The 25,649-nt window shown below is 38.9% G+C and overlaps 1 protein-coding gene and 1 long non-coding RNA gene across 5 annotated transcripts in view; one reads left to right on the top strand and one right to left on the bottom strand.

The window, feature by feature from the left end:
* Positions 1 to 25,649, top strand: part of CAMK4 (calcium/calmodulin dependent protein kinase IV) — a 143,588-nt gene that overhangs the window by 25,337 nt on the left and 92,602 nt on the right. The gene's annotated exons all lie outside the window — the stretch shown is intronic.
* Positions 347 to 23,759, bottom strand: LOC119695442. Of its 4 annotated transcripts, none has more exons than XR_005255209.1 (8): positions 22,815 to 23,759; positions 15,139 to 15,274; positions 12,480 to 12,605; positions 11,765 to 11,863; positions 10,281 to 10,565; positions 9,721 to 9,972; positions 5,093 to 5,242; positions 347 to 2,989 (listed from the first exon to the last, which is right to left on the bottom strand). It is a non-coding gene; the product is annotated as an uncharacterized LOC119695442 (long non-coding RNA). The 4 variants fall into 4 exon arrangements; XR_005255211.1 differs by lacking the exon at positions 11,765 to 11,863 and adding an exon at positions 21,410 to 21,486; XR_005255208.1 differs by lacking the exon at positions 11,765 to 11,863.

Below are 25,649 nucleotides of genomic sequence, written 5' to 3' on the forward strand. Positions count from 1 at the left end.
AGGCTGAATAATTAGGCAGAGAGAAACTTAATAAAGCTGAACGGGGACAAGTGTAGGGTCCTGCACTTGGTGAAGGGGTAACACCCAGTAGCAGCACAGGCTAGGGGCTCACCCACTGGAGAGCAGCTCTTCTGGGTAGGACATTGGGGTGCTGGTGGGTGACAAGTTGAGCTGGTCATGTGTGCCCTGTGGGCCAGGAGAGACAGTGGTATCCTGGGATACATCGGGAAGAGTGTGGCCAGCAGGTCAGGCAGGTGATCGTGCTCCCCTTCTTGCCCTAGTGAGGCACATCTGGGGTACTGTGTTCATTTTTGGTTTCCACAGTTGAAGAAAAGATAAGGAAAGATAAGGAGCTACTGAAGAGGGTCCAGGGGAGGCTGCAGAGATGATGAGGGGTCTGGGGCATCTCTCTTATGAAGAGAGGCGGGGTCTGGGTCTGTTTAGTCTGAAGAAGACTGAGAGGGGATCTCACTAATGCTAATGAATGGTTCCAAGGTGGGTGGCAGGAGGATCAAGCCAGACTCCCTTCAGTGGTGCTCAGTGACAGGACAAGGAGCAATGGCCATAAACTAAAACACAAGAAGTTCCATCTCAACTTGAGGAAGAACTTCTTCCCATTGAGGAAGGAAGAGCACTGGAAGAGCTGGCCAGGTAGAGTGTGGAGTCTCCCCTTCTGAAGACATTCAAAACCCCCCTGGGGCCATTCCTGTGTCACCTGCTCCCGGTGACTATATCTTGGTAGGGATTGGACAAGATGATCTCCAGAGATCCTTTCCAACCCTAACTATTTTGTGATTCTGTCAAATTATGGAGATTTGGGGGATTTAAATGATAAAATAAGCTTACATTTTAGAGTGAAAGGCTTTGCAGATAGGATTATAGTATAAAAATAGAAATTTGTGAGAAAAGAGAACAAAAAGATGTGGCTCTGCTCTGAAGAACAATGCTGTGAATAGCACAGATAAAAGATCTTTTTGTATTTTGTGAAGTCCTGGATTAAATCTCTGATTTTTATAAAAGAGAATTTTTTTCCTACTCCTTCTAATAGTGCTTGACCAACAATAATAATTCTTCAGTCTTAATTGAAGACTCAACTTGTGAAGACTGAAAAGAGCTTGAAAGCTGAAGTCAGTCATATACCTCTTACAGTTAAAATCAAACATGTTTTTAAAAGCTGTAATAGGTCATGGTCACATAAAACAGTTCAGTAGAGAATGTTCAGATAAAACAGTATGAGCTCACTTTTCCTTCTGTTCACTCTTGCGTTGCAGAGGAGATGTGTAGAAATCTGCCACACTTTCTCTGAGTTCACAGAAGAAACAAAATGTCCAACATCAGCACCTGGATTCATTGAGTAAAATGAAACTTTGCAGTATACATGACAACAATTGCCTATTGTTATGCACTTAATCTTAGTCTGTAAGGCACTGTAAGGATTGATGAAATGAGGTGAATTAGGCCTGCCTTTCCCAACAGTATATTGCAGTACAAGTATTTGCATTTTACTGGGGGCAGATGCAGCTCGGGTGACTTGTGCACAATTCCTGCAGATCACGGTGCCACTGAAGTTGCAAAGGTAGTCATAGGATCAAACAGGGAAGTTTGTAGATCCCAGGCCTCTGCGTTGGATAAAGATACTTTCAAGTAACCTAGAGCACGTCTTATTCCAGAAGTCAGTTGTTTTTAATTTCTAAAGAGTTTTGCAAGGATGTCTTTTAAATACATGTCATCTGGAGCTTTTCAGCATGACTTGTGATTCTGCTGACATGAAATTTAACTGTTTCCATCTATGCTTTTTTTTTTTCCAAAGGAGAAAAGTAATTTCAATGATTTATAAACTCAAATGCAAGATCTTTAAATAGGCAGGAAAATTAAAAAGTCAGAGTATCTGCAGATATGTTTTCTGTCAGTAACTGGCAGAAAGCTGCGTGGAGGAGGGGTGGAGGGTTAGTAGCAGTAGAGGTCCAGAAAATGTGTGATATGAAACAGAGCAACATTTACATACCTGTCATTCAGAAACCCTATAATTCCACCAAATTTCGATACGGAATCAAATTCAACTGCTGAGTTTGCCTACGTGTTTCTTATATTAAAAGGAGAGTGAGTAAGATATGTTGATAAAGCTTTCCTAACTCAAGTTAGGCAAAATCAGTTTCATCATTTTTAGAAGTGAGGCTCCCCTGCATAAAAAGACATGTCAGCAAATTGTATTTGAAGCAAAGTGTGAAATTAGTCACCCTTATTTCTACAGCACTGTGTGATTATGTAACACTGTATGTACATTTATGTAGCATGTCTGTAACAGTTGTGTTCTGAACTCCCCAGACGCTTTTCCCAAGGGCATTACGTTTGGACCATAATGACATTTGAACATAAACTGCAGAAACAGAGATAGTGAATAATTGCAGCTCTGTACAATCCAGGTAGCATTGTCTGCAGCATCATTTTGTAAACCATTATTATTACTATTTGTAAACCATTATTGTTACTATTAATAACATATAGAATAAATCGTAACTTTCATTGAAGTTGTTCATTTCTCACATAGAGTCTTCACAAACTTCACTTATATCAACAACCAAACTTCCTATCCAAAGTCCAAATCACATCATGACAGCACCACAACACATAGGTCATTTACTGATGCTTGTCCTTTTCCCTTCATTACAATGAAATTGTAAAAGTTACAGCTGTTTCCTTTCTGCAAACAACATTTACCCTGAACATTTCTTTTTTTCATTCAGTGCTCTGCAGTGTCATTGAATAACAACAGCAGCTTTGAAACAGCATCAGGGCAGCCATAAGTAGCGTGTCTGACCTACCAGCTAGGAGGAGAGAGGGCAGAGAGAAGTGGTTTCTGTTTGAGGCCAGCTTTCGGTTTGGGGTGACGCCACTCTCTCTATCAGCCGTGGCGCTGGCCATGGTGCTGAGCGCTGGGAGCCGGGGCGGGACCGACCGGAGCAGGCGTGGAGGGTGTGGGAGCCTTACGCTGGAACAAAAGGAAAGTCATAGATGCCGCTGGAGGAGAAAGAGAAAAGGGACTGGTGTTCCTAGCAGAGAAACTGGGAAATAAAGATTGCTGCATGTTTTATTTTCCTTGTAAGTAAGGATGGCACATGGCACTGCTGTGAGGAAGAGTTCGGGAAACTGAGAACTTTGTCAAACTTTTGAATAATTGACTGTAATTGAATTTAGAGATTATTTCGATCAGACTTATTGCAGAATTACTGCTATGATCATTTCAGCTGTGCACTGTGTGGCTAGTTGTGGCAGAAAAATTTGGCTGGAATTGGAGGTTATAAGGAGTGGAAGCAAAGGAGAAATGCCATGTCTAGCCTTGTTCTTGCTTTTAATTTGAAGTGAGAGAACAGTTTTTCTACAGTTTGCTCAAGTTAAGTAGTAAAATGGCATACCTAGACCATTTTTCCCCTTTCAGCCTAGAAACATTTGAAGTCCTGTATGCTGAGCTGTTCTGTTCGTAAATCACTGATTTCTTTATCCCTTTGCAATATTGGTGACAATTATGCCTGTGATAAGCAATGCTTTATTTCCTGCAACAGAACAGAAAATATTTCTACTGGTTTCTTCACCCTCCCAGCCTGAGAAAACTGATTTTAAAATTTAAGTTTCTGTATGGTGTGCTGCATTTGCAGAAGTCCCATCGTGTGACAGCTGAACGTACTTGATCGAAAAGACAAGTTTATGTTTTGGAAGAACCTCCTCTAGCATTTTCCATGCCTGCTCCTATGTTCCCACACATTGATAAATTAACCAATGTTAAGTTGGTAGTCAACATTATTTTTTGATAGCCACCTCTGCAGCAGTCATATTTGGTGGAAATCCTTACCCTTTTAAGTTACTCCAAGCTGCTTTTTTGTTTTGCTAGAAGATGTGCATAATTAAGGCATTCTGCTTATCTTACTTTAGTTTTGGTAATGCAGCTATTAACAAGTATCTCCCTTATATGATCAGAACACAATTTATAAGCTGCAATGAATTACTCATTTTCTTTGGCTGAAGTTTTGACAAGCAGAAAACTGTTGGTGATGCTGTCAAAATGAAAATCAATTGCAGAAAGCTGATGTTTTGTTAATGTTTCTGTACTAGTGAGTTTTAGTTTTCAATCTGTTTAGTACAGCCTGAAGCCAGAAAGAGTCCTTAAGCTCTCTGATGTTACCTCCTGCCAAATTCCTGCAATTAAGTGTCAACACCTGCAGATTTTGAGTCCTGTATTGAAGGTAGCCTTTGTTTTGTGGTAGGGGAATTATCATATTCCCAAAATCCAGTTGATAGTCTGTATTTCTCTAAGATCTTGACTTGTCCCCTGTTTAAGCTATCACTCTTTAAACAGTTCACGAACTTCACTAGTGTTTGAGATGTGGGAATCACAGGTAATAAGATCATATCCTTCCTCCTGGGTTTCTCTAAGTGATGTTTTTGAGTCCTTGCTGAGGTCAAATAAATGCAGAGTGGGACATTGGAAAGCAGCATAAGAAACTATTTTTAATTAAATCAATTAGCTTCCTATTTTACATGTATACTTAGCTCACTATACTGTTTTGATGAAAACTCAATTTATATTCTATTGGAAAGATTTCCAAAATACCACGTACTTCTCCAGTGGAGAAATGATTTAACCTTTTCACTTGCAATAGAACATGCAAATGTACAAATTAAGTAGGTTTGCTTTCTATAGAAATAATAGACAAAAAGTTTGTAACTAGCTAGAAAATATGCATGTTCTTGTGGTATTAATAACACCAGTTTTTCTGGCATTCCCTGTGTGTGTGCTAAATATAACTAGTAATTCTAATAACATTTCCAGATTTTATCCATTACTTCTTTCCTGATCACATCAGATGTGTATTCTACATAACTTTTAAACTCTTCTGAAGGTGGGGGAGGGGGAGGGTACATGTTTTTTCAGGTTTTTGTTTGGTTTTTTATGTATGAGTTTCTTTCTAGTCACACATTTTTATCTTCTCTTGGCATTTTTCTTTGAACTTGACAATGTACTTTTGCCTTTCTTATTTCTGCACAGAATGCTATTTTTAATGGTTAAAGTAGAAGATGAAATACGTGGTCATATTACCTTTTTCTGCCTCCTTTTGCTGGCTTGTTTTCACTTTGAGAACCTTTGTTGCTCAGTCTTACCAGAAGCTTGTCAGCTTCTTCTTCTGACTGTCTTGTGATGCCAGACCTCTTGTTTGTCATGTAATCAGTTGCTCTGGTGGTTTTCTATCTGAAATGAAATGACAGAAAAGAGATTTCCAATGTGATGTCAAAGGGAGACTGAATCCACCATCCCTGAGTTAATTTCAAAATTGCAGCTTGTAGTATGTTTAGGCAAAGAAATCTGAAAGGGGAGATGGGATGTCAACTGAGAAGCAGAGTTCTAGAATGGCTTCTCATCTGTGCCATTCTTCTTTCTAACTTCACATACCACCTTACATCTTAGATCCAAGGTCAGCTTGAGTGGGCTTGAGCCTAGGGACAAATTTTTCACATGTTCTTCATAATGGTAAGCGAACTGTAACAGGGCATTCTCACACAAATGGTAGCAGTGTGAGAATGGCTTTGGAGCTCTTCTTTGTCCCACTGCATCTCCTCACCTCTCATTATGACTCAGAGCTAACACTTTCAGTGTGCTCACTGGAATAAAATCTGCTTTCTTTCTCTGATGCTTACCTGATTTCAAACTTGGCTAATGTCCAAATGTTTGGTTTCTTCTGGCAGCAGAAAAGTCAGTTACAGTTTCCAGATCAAATATACTGGACACTGCCAGATTAAAAGCACCTTCTCTTCAGAAATATAGTTTGGTACATTCAGCTAAGTCTCATTTTGCCTTTTGCTAGCAGTAAAAATGGGAAAATCATCCTAGAAGTGTGAAATACTTCAAGTACCCATAGAATAAAGACTATATGGTTCTTGCTTTTGCATATGCAGAAGATGCAGAGAGAAAAATTGCAGAATGTTGACAGAGAAATTTGATCTTCAAAGTTTTTTCTGTCATTCTAAAACAGTTATTTACAGTGTTTACATGGCAGAAGCTTTGTGATCTGACTGTCTGTATTGTAAACTAAGTAACAACTTTTATTGGCAAGCTGGGACAGCTGTCAAGAGAGAAGGAACTTCATTGTTACCATCGTAATTTGCATTTCCTCCATTTATACTGTGGGGAAAACATGGCCATGACTGTGTCGACCTAATGTGTGACTCTGAAATTGGGGTAACTCCTGTTCTTTTTCAAGTATTCTTTGTATCTGAGACATTTTGTATTTCCATGAAAGTTTATTTTATTCATTCACACTTGACATCTTGCAGTGTCATTTTCAATTACCACCCATCTATGCATTCAAATAGTTTTCACTGTTTCCATTTTAGGATATCTATATATATTTTTCTAATCTGTCTTCTGAGATTTATCAGCTGCACAGTTGATGTGACTACTTCTCATGCCAGCACTTTTGTATTTGCATAAGGAAAATCTGCGGCATGTTACTGGCTTGTATTAAAAGCCAAAGTATATGTGATGTGTTTATTTCCTCCATGGTTTTAGTTGTCATTGTTTATTACTGTTTCTGTGTCTTCACAGTTATAGTAGGTGAATCAGAAATTAGGCAGTCAAATGTCAACTATCTTCCTTCTCAGACATTCTCGCTGAATCAAGTTATCTTGAGAGAAAGTTAAGTTACACCACATCCTAGTGGTGGGAAGTATCATAGTCTTGCCATTCTTATTTTTGTGACTACCTGATAACATACTTTTAATAAAAAACACATTTTATGAAACATAAAGTTACTTTTTAATATTTTTAATTAAAAATATTAAATATTATGATTTTGCACACTATTGGCTTTTGCTGATTTTTTTTCATGGAAATTTAGATACTTGCAAGATATTGCTATTTGGAGATTCTCAACATGCAGAATATGTCAAATAACACGATTGCTTCCTGTATTGACTTGTTTTCTGCTGCATAGAACTATCAAGTTTATGTATGGATGCATCTCTTCTTTTTGTAAATATTGTGTCACAGGTATGTGATCTGATGCAGTGTATGTTGACAGCTGGTAAACTTGAACTTATAGTGAGTAAATAACATTTTAATCCTGACCAGGACCACGTTTTCTGTGCCTTGCATGGTTCCTAAGCTGAACCAATCTCATTGCTAAAATATGTACTAACTTTCTGTTATACTTTGCTGCATGCCATCAAATGAGAAGATGTCAGAAACAAAAAAAAGAATTGAACCTTTAAAAACTACATAGGTGATATGAACTTGTGGAATATTGATTGCAAAGAACACAAAATCAGTTATTCTATTTTTTCCATATACTATCATTAGTGACTGATGTGCAATCACACACTGTCCATGTTCTTGTCTTGCTGGCAATGCTTCCCTATTGCAGCCCAAGATGCCTGGTCCTTCATTCCATAACCAGCCTTATCTCCAAAGCCTTGTTAGGCTTTGCGTCTTCCCTGGAATTATTCTTATTGTTGGTTTGGGGTTTTCTGTTTTAGATGTTTATTTCTCACTAATTTGAAACAGTTTCACTGCAGTTAAACTTATCTACTGAACACTTGACTAAATCTGACTGCTCTGTCTAGTCCTGTGTAATAGCAGTTAGTTTTCTTGGGCAAGATAAATTATCCAAGGATGGGAGATTGTCACATCTGAGCAATTAAATCTTTTAGAAATATACTCTTTCAGTGATTAGGAAAATTAAATTTCAAATGTAAAATTTAGCTTGAATGATAAATGAAAAAACAATGAGCTAGCATATTTTAAAGTCCATATCTCTATGGCAGAAAAATAACGGTCAAATATTATTAATCATTAGTTATTACTGATTCAGGGAATAAGTTTATGACTTGTTTATAGGGTATATTATGGCAATAAAATGTGATTGTTGCTGTTTGTTTTGTTACAGATGGTTGTGCCACACATATTTGTAAATTCAAGGAGATGTTTTGCCCAAACAAAAGCCTTGTGTAGCCACAGCTTTCCCTTAGTGGTGCACATATGTGTTGCATACTGAAAAACTCATGGGAATTAAAGTAGGAATTCTATTGGGTCTTTAATTTAACCTGAAATGGGTGGCCACATGGAGGAACAGAGAAACAACCCTACCAGCAAAACAATAACAAGTATACATTTAAGCTGGTTCTGTCTTTTATTGCTAGGGTTTCTTAATGGGAATATAGGAATCTTGCTTCATTTAATCTAGTCTTGAGTATTTCTTGGTTGCAAAATAATATGTGACATGCTGCTACAATTTCATAGTGCCTCTTATCAGTAAGTTCACTATTCTTCTCAGCTAATAGCATTTTATCACCCCCAAATCCAAATTTTTTCTCTCCTCTTCTCTACACATTTGGAGGAACTGAACAGAATTCTGTTGGATGTTCACAGTTTCCAGTTGTGGTATTGCAAATGAAATGTATCTAGAGAGTTTGGATGATGATACGTGCTTGTAGGACTCAGTATGTGAACAGATTTATATTTTACATAAATGTGAAGTCAGAGTTTATATTTGAGCATGTCTGTATTGTGTTTTGTTTGCAGGCTCTGGTAGCATCCAAGATGATGATACAGAGCTTAGGTATATGTGAAAAATACATGCTGCAATTCTTTTTAGGGATAGGAGAGAGTCACTGTGGTTTCAAGGTGAACGGTGTCAATGTACTATTCAAGTCTAACAACCTGTGTAGGATAGATCATGCAGTTTCACTAAATCTTTTGTTGGCTTGATGCAATAACATGTTCTGGAGATGCAGTGACTACTAGAAAGGTGGAAATAAAATATTCTGCCATGGAATTGAAATCAAGCAAAGGAGAAGAACTTCTTTGAATTATAATGAAAACTATTACATCAAGATATGTTTTCAACAAATAAGCTTCATGCTTGGATAGAAATCTTCTGCCTTTCTGGTGTTATTGTTTACTTTTTTGTTACTGGTGTGTACAGCCCAAGTCTAAGAACGTTAATGCTGCTCAAAGCATTGTGTGACAGGAGAGATGGTCTCCCTGTCCACTGGACAGGCAGAACCCACAGAGACATGGATCAAGCAGTCAGTGTGGGGGTGGGTTTAGGCCACAGGCTCTGAAGACAGAAAGTCAGATGGGCTATCCCAAATGAGTCTCAGGGAAAGAAAAATACCCACAACAAAGCCACCACCACCAAAAAAACCCCAATCAACCAAAGGCAGTGGGAGCCTGTGTATTCAATTCCAGAAGTTCTGGGTTTCTGCTGGTCAGCAATAGTTCTGCTCATTTGTCTTTCCTGCTCTGTTGCTGCTCTTTCTGGTTTTGGTGCTTTATAACTGGACCGCCAGAGACCATGGAATTTGAGCGTTGGATGTTTGGTGCTGCTTGTGTGAGATGGAAGGCAGCAGGCACGGCAAAGGCCATGGCTAGTAAGATGGGAGGCCCTGGGAAGGAGTTTGTGAAGCAGAGAAGTGTTATAAGACAAGAAGAGCAGAATTTACAGAATCAAATGCCTCTCTAAAGGTGAAGCTGTAGCCTGTGTCTGTTTTCACGGAGTTACTCTGAGTTTTGTTTGCCTTAGTTGCAGCAGTGCATTGTGAGCACCTGACCTGCCTGAGCTCATCTGGCCTTAGAACTACTGGGGGAGAAGCTGCAGAAGGGACCAGGAGTGACTGCCAGCCACTTGTGTCACCTAACGTGGGGGTTCCCTTGCCAGTGGCAGTGCTAACCTTCAGCACAAGGACCTCTGGCACCATCTTCAGCAGCGTCAGTTCAAAGTTAAGGGGAAGCCTCTTGCAAAGCCTTCCTCCGGCTCCATCCTCAGAAGCATTCATGTCAGCAGGCACTCTCATTTCTGGAGCTGTGAAGGTTAACAGGTCTGAGCTTACAGTCTGCAGGCTTGACTGGCTTCCCCACATTCCCTCCTGAAAAGCATTTATGTAATTGGGAATTTTGCATGGTCACATCTTCTCCAGATCTTCCTGCAATATAAAGACAGAAGTTTTGACTTCCAGAGCTGAATGAAGCTCTTTCTGCATCAAACATAAGACCAACTTCCAAACCTGAAGCTCAGTCTTTTGTATAACAGGTATCACCTGATTTAGATATAAACTATATGTTAAAAATTTGTTCTAGGAAAGAACAGATCCTGTCTCAGTCAGCATTCTGTCTCTTGTTTCTGTACCTCAAAACTCCACCTTTTTTTTTTTTTTTTTTTTTACAGTCTTGATTTTATAAAACTTTTCATGCCGATCATTTTATGTTTTAAAATGGGTTCAGCATTTCATACCATTTGTTTCTGCTGGAAGCTTGAACAAGACTGGTGCTTGAAGACTGGTGCTTGAATCTGCCTGATGGGATTAGTTGAGCTTGGCTGAGGGGCACATACTCATCAAGGTGCTTTATCTCACCCCTACCCATTCAGTTAATTAAAACACTGTGAAAAGTTTTGGGCATGGGTTATTCCCTTTGGGCTGCAGTTCTTCATTAACTGCTCCAGTGTTGGTCACTTTCCATGGGAGGCAGTCCTTCAGGAACAGGCTGATTAAAATAGTTTTTGGGCAGGTGTCTCCTCCTGTGAAGCAAAATGAAGAAAAAATATCAAGAAACTTTTCATCAAAGCAAGAGCAGACAAACAAGAGCTTGACTATGTCTCAGTTGCTTCTGTTTTACTGCTGGAAAAACACAAGGTACTTGGAGAACTGTTTTTAATTTCCAAAATACAAAAACATAGACAGCAAGGTCTGTGTAGCATATCAATAAAGAATCTTGAAACTTTATGTTTGAAACATTGGATTATAAACTCCTTGTGACAACATACGTGCAATTAACAAAGCATACATAAATAATTTGAATCAACCTTTCAAGGGCCAGTAGTAAATAGTCATTATGAAAATACTGCAAAATATAGGTGCAAAAAAGAGCTGTTACTGAAATGACTGAAGCTAACAGAATTGAAGTTGTGCTGTATTTCCAGTGAATGAAAATTACTGCGAGGCACAGACTTTAGGCAAAAATAGAGGACTTTCTCTTCTTTGTTTGAATATTTGGATCTTTGTTTGAATGTTTGATCTTCTTTGATAGCACTGTTTAAAGGAAGAGAGCCTGAAAATAAATGACAACTTTCTACCAATGCCAAGAAATTCAATTTTCTTTGCTATTGACCTAGAAAAAGCTTTGTGCATTACAGCACATAAATAAACAGAAGTATTTGGCCTTTGCCTGAAAACACAGCAGAACTCAGGCATCACCTAATGAGTTGCTGCACAGTTAATCTTTTCCCAGTCATAAGAAATGTAAGCAATCTAAATAAGGATCCATTCTACTGTTTTGTGAATTTATGATTGAAACAAAGTTAATGATTCATGTAATTCACTGAATTAAAGAAGTAACTCAGCCTTTGTTTCATAACTGCTTGACGACATGAACAAGAAATTGTCATAATAAATTAAATACAGTACAGTAAAAGATGAGAGAACCTCCAGTATGTTTTCTTTAAAAAATAAAATCATTATGTATTGTCCTGGAATGTCAATGCTGGATAGGAAGGGTGTTCATTTTAGTTACCCCCTTAACATGATTAATATAAAGTTATTTATTTTAGAGTCTCAGGATCCTTGTGACTGAAAAATGATCAGAAACATATGCTTGGATTTAATGTAGAAATGCAGAGCCAAGAGCTGGATTCTCATTTTGCTCCTCTCAGTTGGCACAGTGAAGAGAAAAATGGAAAATATATGCCACAACTCATAAACTCATTAATTTATTTCTTACCATTTCAGATACATTTTCCAATTGTTTTGCAATTTCTTGACTGAAGAAGAAATGTGGTGTGAGGTTGGGGAGTTCATCCATCCAAATTTTTGTGGTGTTCTGCCAACACACAAAAGTTATGTTCCTGCTGGAATTTTACCTAAACCCCATATCTGTCTGCCTGAGACATGCACAGAATTTAGAACAAGGCAGATAAAAGGTTGCAGAGTCGAATCAGTCGCCTAGTTAGTGCTGAGCAACATTAATTTAAAATGTACTTTCTGATAGTCTGGTTCACTTCTGCTCTCAAATGCAAGAGCATAGTTATAAAAGAAACTTTCTGAAATGGTAGCTGCTGTAATTCTGTCTGACAGCTAACCTCTTCAGTCCTGATGATTTACTGAGGGAAGAAGCATGCATTGCCATGGTTATCTTGAGGAATTTGGTAAGAAGCAGAAGTGTTCTCTATACCAAAATCTTTTCTGTAGCCTTTCTCACTCATCAAGTTAGTAACAAAGTCTGGTTAGAAGAATATTTGTGCCTAAGAGAAAGTGGCTAGGAAAAGAGAAGATTGCTAAAAATACAGTGCTTTTTCCCTTAAGTGGTATGTGGAGAGAGCTGAGGAGTTGATTTGAGTCTGTGAATCCAGCTACAGAAAAGAATTTATTGGCTGGCAAAAGCAGAGTATAAACCCTCCAATAATAGTGGTCACATGAATTACTTGATTCATACATACCTGGTGAAATGATGTGTGAACTGAAAGTATTTTAAAGAATTCTGGTATTTTTGTCATGTCTAGCTTGGAGAAAAGGTCATGTTGCTCAAGTAGAAAGAGCTTTGTCTTGAAACACTTGTGGGATAACTAGAGTTAAAAAAAGGAAGTAGATGGTTTGTCAGAAAGAAAATTGGGTCATACCCCTTTCCCAGAAAGGTGTTATTCTTGGAAACACAGGTGTAGGGGAAATCATTATAAATAGACATAGTTTTTCTACAAAGACCATATTTGTCATCATACTGCATTAATGAAGCAACTGGAAAGAGAAAATATCAATGTTTTGTCTCTTTGTAATTCTCTACTTACACAGAACTTTTCAATTTTTTTGAAGTATTTTTCACATTGCTTTTCTAGAATGTCTGGGGCTTTTTTATTCTTTTTTTAAAAGTACTCTTTTTCATGTCAGTGTTAGGTGCAGATGCTGGCTTTTTAGAAATCAGCTATGACATTCTTACTGTAGCCACTGGTCTGTGACATAATGAGCTTCTTGAAATTACAACCTTAAAAAGAGAAAATACATATAATAGAAGGTTGCAATTTTGGGTAACCCACAGAGTAAAAGGGGTGAACAAACTGGCACAGGTAGCTCTTTTCAAATCCTGTGGTAGAAGAATGTACAGTATACTTTTCCTGTCACTCAGTCACTTATCTCTGGATAAGCCATTACTAGAACTCTTCAGTAATTGTTTAATGGGTTTGTTTTTCTTTAAAATAATAAGATTTGATGAGTATAGGGCTTTTTCCTAGCTGTTGCCTGTATAGCCTGTTGTGTGCGCCTAAGATTTGCCTAGGGCCATGAGATCCCATGCCATGAGTGATTGATAGCTGCTGTAAGATGTATTCTTTCATCACCATGGCAGAAAAACTGTAGCTGATCAAAAGCAGCAATAGTGGAGGCAGTTACATGCTTATTTGAATGATATGCTGCAAGAGCACTTAAAACTACATTATATGGTTGACTTAAATAACCTCACGTTTACAGAACAGCAGTAGGCAGGTAAAGACACTGCAAGAAGGCAAAATGCACCTACTTATCTATTGTGATAGTAAAAGATCAAGTAAAAAGGGTTTATTTTTTCTTACATTTACACAGAGGAGCATAAGGGAATTTCAGTGCTTTTACAAAAGAAGATGAGCTTGAGGGAGAAGATTATAGTGGATTTATATGTTGACTTTATGCGTTCTTTTTTAAAAACGGGTTTTTTTCAGCTTACAGAATGAGTTTACTTTCATATGAAGAACATACAGACAGATATTCTTTAGGGATTGTGGTTCTTCAGGGTTGAAATTTGAATACTGTGAGTTAGTCTCAGTAGAATCTGTCAGACCACAGACTGGTCAGTTACACAAGGTGTGTATAAAGGGCACAGACCTGTTTAGACCAGTTTTTAGTGAGACATGAGTTATGCCCACATGCAAGCACGAGACTTGATATGCAGTTTGATGCAGATTGCACAGTTAAATTTTTTTTCCCCTCAATTCCTGAATCTGTAATATTTGAAATGGCATTGGGTGTAGCAAGTCTACACAGCTGTGTTTCATACCAATTTTGATGCTGCATTGAACCTTAAAAAAATGGCATCGCATTTAATTATGTCCAGCAAGGTTTGCATTTTTTCTAAGATATTCATGATCAAATTAAGGTGTCAAAAAATTAAAGTCCTAAGCTATTATGTATTCTTCACTCCATTTTATGCTTCTCTGTACTATTACTCATTGCGTAAGCTTGAAAAGTAATGCAGTTATTCTCCTCAAACCTGCAGTTTCTCTCTTGCTCTCTTGCTCTTATTATCTGCTGTGGTGGGGTTTTTTTTGTTTGGGTTTTTGTGTGTGTGTGTGGGTTTTTTGTTTGTTTTTGGTTTTTTGTTGGTTTTTTGAAGTTTTTTTTTGTCATTGCATGCTCTGTGTCCCCAAATTTTGAAACCATGAGCCTACATGCTTATTTTCTATTTGCTGCTGCTTCTATTCCGAATTCCTTTTTCTCACTTCCTCTCGCACTATGCAGCTCTTCTCTTGGCATGTCTGCTGACCCACTCTGCACACTCCCACCACCTCCTCCTCTCACCACCTTATCTTTGTGTGCCTGTCTTCTCACTTCAGCATCAATCCCTCCTCAGCCTCCCTCAGTGTCTAGATATCTGCCTATCTCATCTCCAGATAGCTAGATAGATATAGACACATCTATACACATCCTTCTCCATTTCTTCATCAAAGAAGACTTCTCTATTTTTTTTTCCTCCCAAAGGGTTTTTTCTCCCTGTGCTCTTTCTCCTTGTTCTTCAAGGGATGGTGTGCCCTATGACACAGTGTAGCTGCTTTCTCAGAACAGTTTTGTCACACATTAGTCTGCACTGGTCTGGGGTGACATGGGGAGGGAGAGGATTGAGAGATCCATGAAAATTTTCATTTTGACCACATCAAGAGAGTTTCCAATGCTCTTCACTGACAAAGACATGGAAGGGCTCTGGATCATGGGAGACAGGTACCATGGTGACCTTTTTTTGCTGCTTTTCAGAGTCTTGAGAAGAGTTTGCCATGACCTGCATTCAAAAACTCATTGCTCTATGGGCTGCTGTACGTAGAAAGGGTGGGAGCAATTTCCCCTATCAAAGACACCTACCTTTATAGGTACCTATATAAAGCTTTGTCAGTGCTCAGAGTTAAAACTCTTCCAGATCATGTTATATCCGACTTATTCAAAATGCCCTTAGGACAGAATGAACCATGTTCCAAAACTGCCAATTGCTCTCTGTTATCTGCAAAGAGAATTCAGATAATTACTGGGGAGGTACACACTGACATTTCATAAGATGAGTTTTGCTCACTGTTTCTGTACAAAGGGAAAGAAAAAAATTGTGTTGAGTCAGACAAGCAATTTGATGGTTCAGAAAATGTATTCAGCACTCCTTTGGCATCACAAACTGTCTGATAAATGGGGAGGTAAAGCAAGTAGAGCAAGACTCTGCCAATGAGATATCTGATAAGTCTGCTAATAGGGAAGAGTTACTCAAAGTCCTGTGTTTTACCAAAAGCTGATGTAAATACTCTGCCGAGCTAAAATTAGCCAGAGGTGTTTAATACTTAATGTCTCAGGTCCTGGTCTTAACTTTGCGATATTACATCTTTCCAAACTCCCTTGAACTGACATTGGAGTTTTTGCACTTTTTTCTCCTCTCTGAAAATAAATAGTTCCTTGGTTACACCTGAGAATGCCAAAGGGAACAAAAATTTGTCTGAAAAGAGCCAAGCTTGGTCTGAGGCTATTCTGTTGATGCTTGTGAAGGTTTTAACTGTTCTGTCAGAATACATTATGCTGGTTGCTGACACCTTACGTGCTTTGACCAAATTCTTCCTGATTTTGTAACATCTTCAATCACTTCAACTCAATACTAAGATGAAGAATTGGTTCTTTGTAAGATTAATGTATGCTACAGAGGTATAGGTTTTAAAAAATTAGTAAGACGGACAATTTTGGAAATGTTGCCATTTGCTAAACATTTTCTAGTGCTCAGTAAAATGGTCTTTGCAAGAAAATCTTAGGCATTTTCACCATATAATCAGCTTACTGATGTAGTATCTGAAGACAGAACTAAAAGATGTCTGCTTTTTCCACAGTGTCAGTCTATCTAATAACGTCTTCTCATGCAGTTTGCCCTTTTAGAGTATCATGGCTGAAATAATATTATACATCTTACAGTTACTGTATGGAGTATGGTGTTCACTTTTTTATATGAAAATTACTTGAAATAACTACAAAATCTTTTTTTTTTAACTCATGCATAAATTCATGCAACACAACGAGAGCAGCAATTTTCCTTATAAACTTGTGTAGCCCTGCTGCAGTGTTTGAGTAAATGGGAGTAATTTCACATTACTGCTGTATACTGCCCATTTCTAGTACTTATAGTACAAAAATAACCTTGCGTGTTCATTAATAGCTCTTACAAATTTAAGTTTTTGAGTATAAATGAAAAAAAGCAAAACAAAACAACACCACAGCAAGCCTCTAAAACAAATGTTCAAAAGCAACCCAAACAAGATTAAAACAAAAAAGAAATAGAAAAATGCCAAAAGACTGTGAGCCTACTATAGGCAACCATGTTGTAAATAACAGTATTTTCTGCAGTTTCTGTAACTTAAGTCATTCTGTTTACAAGCGATCCATGTAATGGTGAACTTTCCAAGAAGGTCCCAGGTTGGAAGACTGGTGCTGTGCCTTCTGCCTCCCTGGGGCTGCAACTGGTCCCTGCCAAGGTCCCCCCTCCTCTCCCCTGCCCTGAGAGCAGACCATGCTTCTCACATGAACTTTCCCCTCTCTTCAGGTGATGCCTCTTGGGGCAGCACTCCTGTCTCAGACTAATGGGATGCGTCTTTCTGATCAGGGGCTAATGAAATTAGAAAGCCAGGATTCTTCTTTTTTTTAGTAGTATCCTCATTCCTTTTACTTTACTAGAGGCAAGGTGCTTTCATTTACCATAGTCAGTGTTTTTTATTATCAAAAAGACTACAATACTATAACCCAGGCAGCAAAATAATTACCCAAAATAATTACCCTAATTAAATCTCTCTTTATAGGCAATTACTGTTAACTCTTTGCAAATTAAATCCAGTCTGATGGCAAATTATGAAGCTCTGACTTTCTATTGCAGTTGATAGGAGTAGATTTGAAACTCTGGAAAATAATTTCACATCTTTAAATTATATTCAGGGAGATTATTTGTGCAAACTGTGAGGAAACAAGCTACCTCTTCATTTTTTTAACACAGGCACTAGACCTTCCTGATAACTAGAAAATATGTTGAATGCAGGGCTCCTCCATTAGGAAAAAAATGTGGTGCACTTACAAAATTTCTTAGGCCCTTTGGTGAGAGAAAGGGAATGAAGATGAAAACAGGGTGGTTTATTGTGTGATATGCTAAATGGGAAGTTTGCTGATTTTATGTTTTCTAAATACTTACAAAACTATGTTGAGCAGCAGGTTAGCAGTAGTTAATTTCAGGAGGAAGCTAAGCTAAGCCCATTTGCTGATACACTGGAAATCAGAGTCTTTTGTGGCTATAGTTTGCTTTAAAAAATAAATTAGGGGAAAAAATTAGAATGATGAAGTCTTCTGGGTCATAGCTCACAGAATCTGTGCTATTTCATGAAAATCAACAAGTGACCCTATAAGTCTCATAACTGGTAATTACTTTTGCTGCCTACATTGTTGTAGGCAATTGTTGTAGTGTGACTGCAGTGAATGAGTACATTTAAGAAATGCCATGAGCCAATTGAGCCATGGTGTACTAATCCAGGATTGCTTCTGTAATTACTTTCAATTTTATGTAACTGCGTATAAAATACGTCATATAAATGGTGAAATCATTGCTGAAGTACAAGCTGGGACCTCATTAAGGCCCTGAATAGCTTTAACAGTTTTATCAAAGACTGATTACTCTTGCAATTTATCTTCATGGTGCTACAGCAAATATATCTTTCTTCAGATTTGAATGGTTGGGAATTCCTCTGTATAGATTTTCATTTTTTCTAAGGTCTCAGGGATACTCTGTTCATCAGAGGGCACTTCAGCATCACTGTGCCATGCCCTTACTTCCTGAGGGTGGTCTAGATTTTGGAGTTTCAAATACTGGGCAAATACAAGGGAAAGGTGGTGTTGTGACATGGCTGATAATTCTGTTTTACCTTCCAGAGAATTAGTACAACTGATTATAAACTTAATACAGAGCATTCTTTTATGCATTATATGTTTTGGGATTTTCAAAACACTTTAATTCTGTGGCATAAAAAAATTATCACAGGTTGAGGAATAAACCATTAAGAATTGCAGTGCAAGATCCTATCTTCTGTAAAAAGAGACATTCTCCATTAGAACTTTCTGAGACAGAAGGCTGCAGTAAATGCCAATGTCTGGGAAATCAAGCAGATTTCTAGAAACTATGATGATGGAAAAACACTATTACTAAACAAAGTAAAGGGAGGTTTTCTTTTGATTACCATTTGGGGGAAATAGCTCAGTATTTGAAAGTGCAAATGAAATAAGGGAAAAAATGCACTTTGGACAGCAACGTTGCACGGTTCTCTCATTTTCTTGTGGCCCACAACAGCATTTTCGTTCCTATGCGATCTGATAACGGCAATGCAACATGCACTGATCTTTGCTATGCAGGATTGAAAATCTCTGGCTAAAAATCATGCACCTAGATTTTAGAGTACTACATTCAGTCCTTGTGTGTTGATGAGGTGTTTTGCCTTCTGTGCTGCAGTGGAGAATGGATTCAGCTCCTGGCAGTGTTTGGACCTCATGGCTGAGTTGTCTGCTCTTGACCGTGCTGCTGTGCAGTGGAGGGGACACGTTTGAATTCATGGGCACTGAACAACTGGGTGGGAGCTCAGTGGGTCAGCAGTGGGTTCCGAAGCAGGGGCAATATGGTGTCAGTTCAGCAAAGGGGTAATGTCTGATTGGTGCAAATGATACAGTGTGTCTTCCCTTATGTGACTGGCAAGAGGGATATTTGTAAATGTACATCAGTTTTCCTGCTGATAAACACACTAGAAATATCCTAACTCCATCTGTCCTGTTTCCTTCCTTTGTTTTGAGAGGAGAGGAAGGATTAGCAGTAAATAATAAGAATGTTGTTTGGAATCATGACATATGGAAGTATTTGCTGAGTGTGACTTCATAATATTTGTCCTGTTCTCCTACCTCTTGAGACCTACCCTGTGACCACACCTGGGAGCTGTTTCATGACCCAGATGAATCAACCAGAACAACGCGGGTCTTTTGAGTCAGGGTGACCTTTTAAGAATGTTTTTTCTCTCTCCCTTTCCAGAGCTCACCATATGGCCAGGCTATCTCAGCATTTCTGCAGCAACAGCAGCAGTTTCTGATTTCTCTCCTGTAGCCAGGCCCACCCTGCTGAAAGATGAGGAGATGGACCATGTCAGAAGTTGCAGCACATGTACATTTAAATACTTAGGGTTTACCTTTCAAGAAGGCCAATATGCCACTTCTTAAGAACTCTGTCTTAATTTGACTTCCCCAGAGAACAAAAAATGAAAGACTGATATCACACCCTGAGAAATCAGTAATAAGATTCCTGACACAAAATGGCACAAACCCTATATTTTAAAATGAAGAGGTTTTGCCCTGGGGCAATAATTCAGGAAATGTACTTAATTTTCTGCTATTGTAACTCTACACTGCAAATCAATTCCCACAGTAAACTTAGATGTTAGTGAAGATGTTTGTGAGGTCTGTGATCTTTGCCCTTTGGTAAAAGCTAAGAGGTATATGAAGTACATATATCCTTTTTTTTTAATTTCCCTCTTCTGTTTTTTATTGTTGCTTGGTCGGGGGTAGGGGGGCAGATTGTTGGGGGGTTTTTTGCCTGTATGTGGTTTTTATTTCAAGGACATAGTAATTCTGTGTTAGAAAACTGATGGTGCCAAAGGAAGGTGTATTTTGCTTTTTACTTTTGGAGCAATGAAGGCAGAAATATAAGACTTTTAATTACTCCTCTTCACAGACATTACACTTCAGCACCCTGCAATTAGGAGCCAGTCCTACTCCTTTACTGCTGGCAAATTTGCTCTGTAGATAAATTTTGCATTTATGCTGCTAGAGAAAGGCTTACCAAAGAAAAGTGAGGTAAAAAGCACTCTAATTAGCTAAATGCAGCCATAAGGGTAAATCCAGGGATGTTGCAGTAAGTACATCATAGCAGTGTGTTATTCAGTAATAGATTTTTTTTTTTTTTCCTAGGGGGACTGATGGTGGCTTTGAAGAGTCCTCCTCAAAAATAAGAGTATGGAGAAATGAAGCAATTAATTTTAAATATATTACTTGAAGCTTCTAAGTGGCTTGTAATGCCTATAGTTAGCTTCATGTAAGAACAAGAATATATAACAGGTGGAAATATCTCAGTGGCACCTGCTTTAGTGTAAATTTATTGCTTGTATCTGAATAACAAAGAGATACAGATATACAGGTGTTACACAGTTTTTCTATAATCTAGAATGACAGCTCTGGTTTGGTTCTTTAAGTTGCTCTGAGTGTGCTTTCTTCTTTAGCTGACATATTTTTCTGTGTTGTGCAGTCATTGTCCACAAATACAGCTGCATGACATCACCACGTCACACTTCTGACCTAAACTCTTTTTCAGACCTAGATTAGATATCCATAGTTGAAAGCCGCTCTTCATTTTTTATGTCCTGCCTCAACTTCCTTTCCTGCCTCTGTCTTTGAAAGGAGACACAGAGGGTTTCTGAGTGTCTCAAGCAGCAACAGAGTGCATTTGAGGCTGTCAAAATCTAAAGAGCGCTAAACTTATCCTTCACTGGGAAAATGGCTTGCAAGAATAGTGCTTGTATTGAAAACTTCTCTGTAAGCACTAGAAAAATATCTTAGTACTTCTGATTGTCCTATTTACTGTTTTTATTTGCATAATGTCATTCCCTAGGAAAACAAAAAAAACTAGGGTTTTTGTCAGTGTTACTGTTTTCAGTGTGGTAAGCTGTTAGACATATTATCTCTTAATCACTTTTCTTCCTACAATGTGTGTTCAACAGGGGAAGAAATATGAAGGAAGTGGGTTTAAAGCCTCATTAGCACCAAAGCATGTATGTTGTGCATGTTCCAGTGTCCTGTGATTAAAATCAAACCACATGACTGTATGTGCAGTCCCTCAGATCTTATGGAGATTATGTTCATTGTTCTTGCTTCCTACAGCTTTTGTGCCTGAGTCAATTTGTAGAAATAGCGTTGTTCTATCAGGCTGAATTGCATTTTTTCTATAACTAGGGAAAATGTAGACTGTTTAAGGTTGCAATATTTTACAGTCTAAGTCTGTAATATTTTAAATATGAGATATTTTAGTTTATGTTCTGCCTACCTGATTTATTAATTGACCCCAAATAGGACCGTGAGAGTTGCTGAAATAGTGCACAATCTTCTCAAAATGCAGAAGTGCTAAGGGGAGAGCAACACAGATTATTGGTAATAAGTTACAGAAATGCTGATAGCTCCAGTGGGTGAATAGAAAAACCAGAAATCTGCAGGAGGAAAAGGACAGAGTGGGACAGAGCCTCCAGTGCCCTTGAGACTACAGTCTGCACTCTGCACAAACCTTTTGGACCCTTGAGCATTTATAGAAAATGCAATACAAAAAGCTCTCTCTAAAGGGCAAGGACTGCTAAGCCACAATCATTAATATTTTGTCAGCCATAACCACCTGGTTTTTTGTCAAGACAGGACATCATCCTACACAGATTGCTGTGACCCTTGTGCTTGCAACAGTTTCTGAAGTTTGTGAGTGTATTCAAAGTTTAACAAGCATTAGTGTTGTTTCATTAAAAGCGTTTGTTTCCTAATAGAATTCACAAATTACCATTGCCAACAGCTTTGTTACTAAGTCAGTGGGGGAAAAAATATTTTCAAAGGTTCAGATGGAGGAATAAGGAAAACATTTCTTCTGAATAAAAATGTGGATAAACTTCTCAGCAAAATAGTGAACCTCAAAATAATTTTTTTTCAGGATGTATCAAATAATTCAAAATTATATTGTATTTCCCCCCCTTTTTGGAGCCAAAGCCTTAGAGAGCCCAACATTACTAAAAATCTATATGACATTGATATAGGGTAAAACTTTGTGTTATTTTGCCAGATAAAAACATTATTAACTAGATACTTGTACAAAAAATATTGTTAAAGCATAACTAAGCATCTGGAGGGATGGTGATTGATCACCATGAGTCTTGTGCATCTGCAGTTATATCTTCAAAAAATAATTATTTGATTTTGGATAAATTTTGCCAAATCAGACACAAGCCCAGAAGCAGAATTTTGACGCCTATAAAGCTAAGTTTGCGGAGTTGGACTTCACATGAGATCTCATTAAGGGTGCTTGCTCTCCAAGCATCAAGAAAAGAAATTGTGGGAAGGGGTGACAGAAGTACATGATGCCTTTCCCAGCTTATTCAGAGGAGAATGTTCTGCATGTCAATGTGACACCCAAACTGCAGGGCGCAAGAGGGTGTGCAGGGGCACAGAGTGGTTTACAGGGACATAGGGCAACACGTAGGGACACAAAGTCATGTGCAGGGACACAGAGGAGTTTGCAGGGACACAGAACACTTCCAGGGACACAGAGTAGTGCGCAGGAATACAAAGTGGTGTTCAGGGACAAAAAGTGATGTGTGAGGACAGAAAGGAGAGTGCAAGGACACAAAAGTGGTTCCAAGGACACAGAAAGAAATGTGGACACACAAAGTGCTGATGAGGGACACAGAAGAACCTACCTGTCTGACAACAGAAGACTTTTGAAGTTCCATGTCCAAACCCTCTCCTTGCTGGTGCACCACAGCTCTTTTCCCAGGATGTGGCTGATGTGGATGCTGGAGCTGTGCCTGCAGGGGACCTCTGCTGTGCAGGCACAGAGCAGCCACTTGCTGGCATGGACAGCTGATCTGCATGGCTGTCACCCACTTAGGGCTTACAAGAGCATGAACCAGCACATGGACATAATTGATTGCATGTTTTAAGTCACTCTCTGAAGGTACACACAGAACCTTTTTAAAAACATCTTTTAAAAATGTGAATATGTAAATCCTATACAGACTATGGCTTAAATACTGCCTAACTGCAATTCTGTTTTACATTCCAGTGGAGTTTGAAAATGACAGCCTTCAGGTATGTCATTGGAATATGCTGTGCTTGAAGTTTCAGTATGATGGGGAGAACACGAAAGTAATTTATTTCCAAACATCTAATACACCACTGTGCTGAGTTCATTATGTAGAGGAGTGCAGACTGACACCGATTAGATGAGATTCATTATCCCGGATTACAGATCAGCTCTGGCAGCTAAAAAGCCTCAGTCCTTTAAAAATGGAAACTGCAGCCTTTCTCTAGCATCACCAATTAAACACTGGCTTGATCAGTGACTGGTGTAGAGACCTTAAAGAAAAGATGAAAGATGCTCATGGACTAGGAGTTCTGGAATCTTCTCCTTGAAAATAATAATTTCATACTTTGGAAAAAGAGTTCCCTAATTTCAAGGATTGAGTAGTGGTGACACTTTTATGAAAACAATTCAGTATAGACTTGCCTGCAGATGTCTGTGATTAATTACCAAGATGGTCTGTGATCATGGTTATTGAGAAGGGCTTCTTAGCATCTGTTGAAGTTTTTGTAGGTTTAGCTGCACTGGGAGCTGTCAAATTATAGAATGGTGAAAATTGGAATTTCAGGAAAAGCAGAAAAGGCATCATGGAACAGAATTTACAGCAGTAGAACTGAGAAGGAAGGAAGCTGAAGGTGCATTATTGAGTAAATTTACTAAAGAACATATTTTTAAAATGTAGTGGGGGAATAGGAAAAAGAATAAAAAGTTGAGTTCTTTAATTAATAGGAAATACTAGCAAAGAAAACATTGTGCGGAAAAAGCTGGGGTCTTTAAAATGTTAAAGACCCAGTTAGTGCAGGTGTGAGAATATTTGAGTCAGAATGCTGATGACAGTGGTGAGTTGGTGATGTTTGTCCCAGAGTGCTGAAGAAAGAAACTTTTGGAAGGAATATCATAGTTTTCACCTGCCATCCTTCAGAGTGACTATGGGCAGGGGAGTAGGGACTTGGTGGACTCTGCTGAGCTGAAACACAGAAAGTCTTTCCTAGAACAAATGGGATTTTTGTATAGTTCATTGCTCCAGGTGACAGCTGAAGCAGGAAAGACTGAGCTTCAGATTTGGAAGTTGGTCTTATGTTTGATGCAGAAAGAACTGGGAGCTTCATTCAGCTCTGGAAGTCAAAACTTCTGTCTTTATATTGCAGGAAGATCTGGAGAAGATGTGACCATGCAAAATTCCCAATTACATAAATGCTTTTCAGGAGGGAATGTGGGGAAGCCAGTCAAGCCTGCAGACTGTAAGCTCAGACCTGTTAACCTTCACAGCTCCAGAAATGAGAGTGCCTGCTGACATGAATGCTTCTGAGGATGGAGCCGGAGGAAGGCTTTGCAAGAGGCTTCCCCTTAACTTTGAACTGACGCTGCTGAAGATGGTGCCAGAGGTCCTTGTGCTGAAGGTTAGCACTGCCACTGGCAAGGGAACCCCCACGTTAGGTGACACAAGTGGCTGGCAGTCACTCCTGGTCCCTTCTGCAGCTTCTCCCCCAGTAGTTCTAAGGCCAGATGAGCTCAGGCAGGTCAGGTGCTCACAATGCACTGCTGCAACTAAGGCAAACAAAACTCAGAGTAACTCCGTGAAAACAGACACAGGCTACAGCTTCACCTTTAGAGAGGCATTTGATTCTGTAAATTCTGCTCTTCTTGTCTTATAACACTTCTCTGCTTCACAAACTCCTTCCCAGGGCCTCCCATCTTACTAGCCATGGCCTTTGCCGTGCCTGCTGCCTTCCATCTCACACAAGCAGCACCAAACATCCAACGCTCAAATTCCATGGTCTCTGGCGGTCCAGTTATAAAGCACCAAAACCAGAAAGAGCAGCAACAGAGCAGGAAAGACAAATGAGCAGAACTATTGCTGACCAGCAGAAACCCAGAACTTCTGGAATTGAATACACAGGCTCCCACTGCCTTTGGTTGATTGGGGTTTTTTTGGTGGTGGTGGCTTTGTTGTGGGTATTTTTCTTTCCCTGAGACTCATTTGGGATAGCCCATCTGACTTTCTGTCTTCAGAGCCTGTGGCCTAAACCCACCCCCACACTGACTGCTTGATCCATGTCTCTGTGGGTTCTGCCTGTCCAGTGGACAGGGAGACCATCTCTCCTGTCACACAATGCTTTGTGCAGCATTAACGTTCTTAGACTTGGGCTGTACACACCAGTGTAAAGTAAAAGCCACATAAATAATTACACCAAAAAGGCACAACATTCACATCCAAGCTTGAAGATAATATGATTAAAATATGTCCTAATGTAAGATTTTTCTTTCCAATTTCCATTCGATTTATTAATTGTCAATAATTAAAACTAATTTTCCCAAGCCGAGTCAGTTTGGTCCATGGTATTAATTGGTAAGGGATCTCTCTGTCCTCATCTCAGCCCAAAATCTTTTCTGTCAAGCTCCCCACCAGCTTCTTCCCAATCCTGTTGGTGGGCTGGAAGTGATGGAGTAG

This window comes from Motacilla alba, chromosome Z (genome assembly GCF_015832195.1).
Source record: "Motacilla alba alba isolate MOTALB_02 chromosome Z, Motacilla_alba_V1.0_pri, whole genome shotgun sequence".
NCBI classification, from domain to species: domain Eukaryota; kingdom Metazoa; phylum Chordata; class Aves; order Passeriformes; family Motacillidae; genus Motacilla; species Motacilla alba.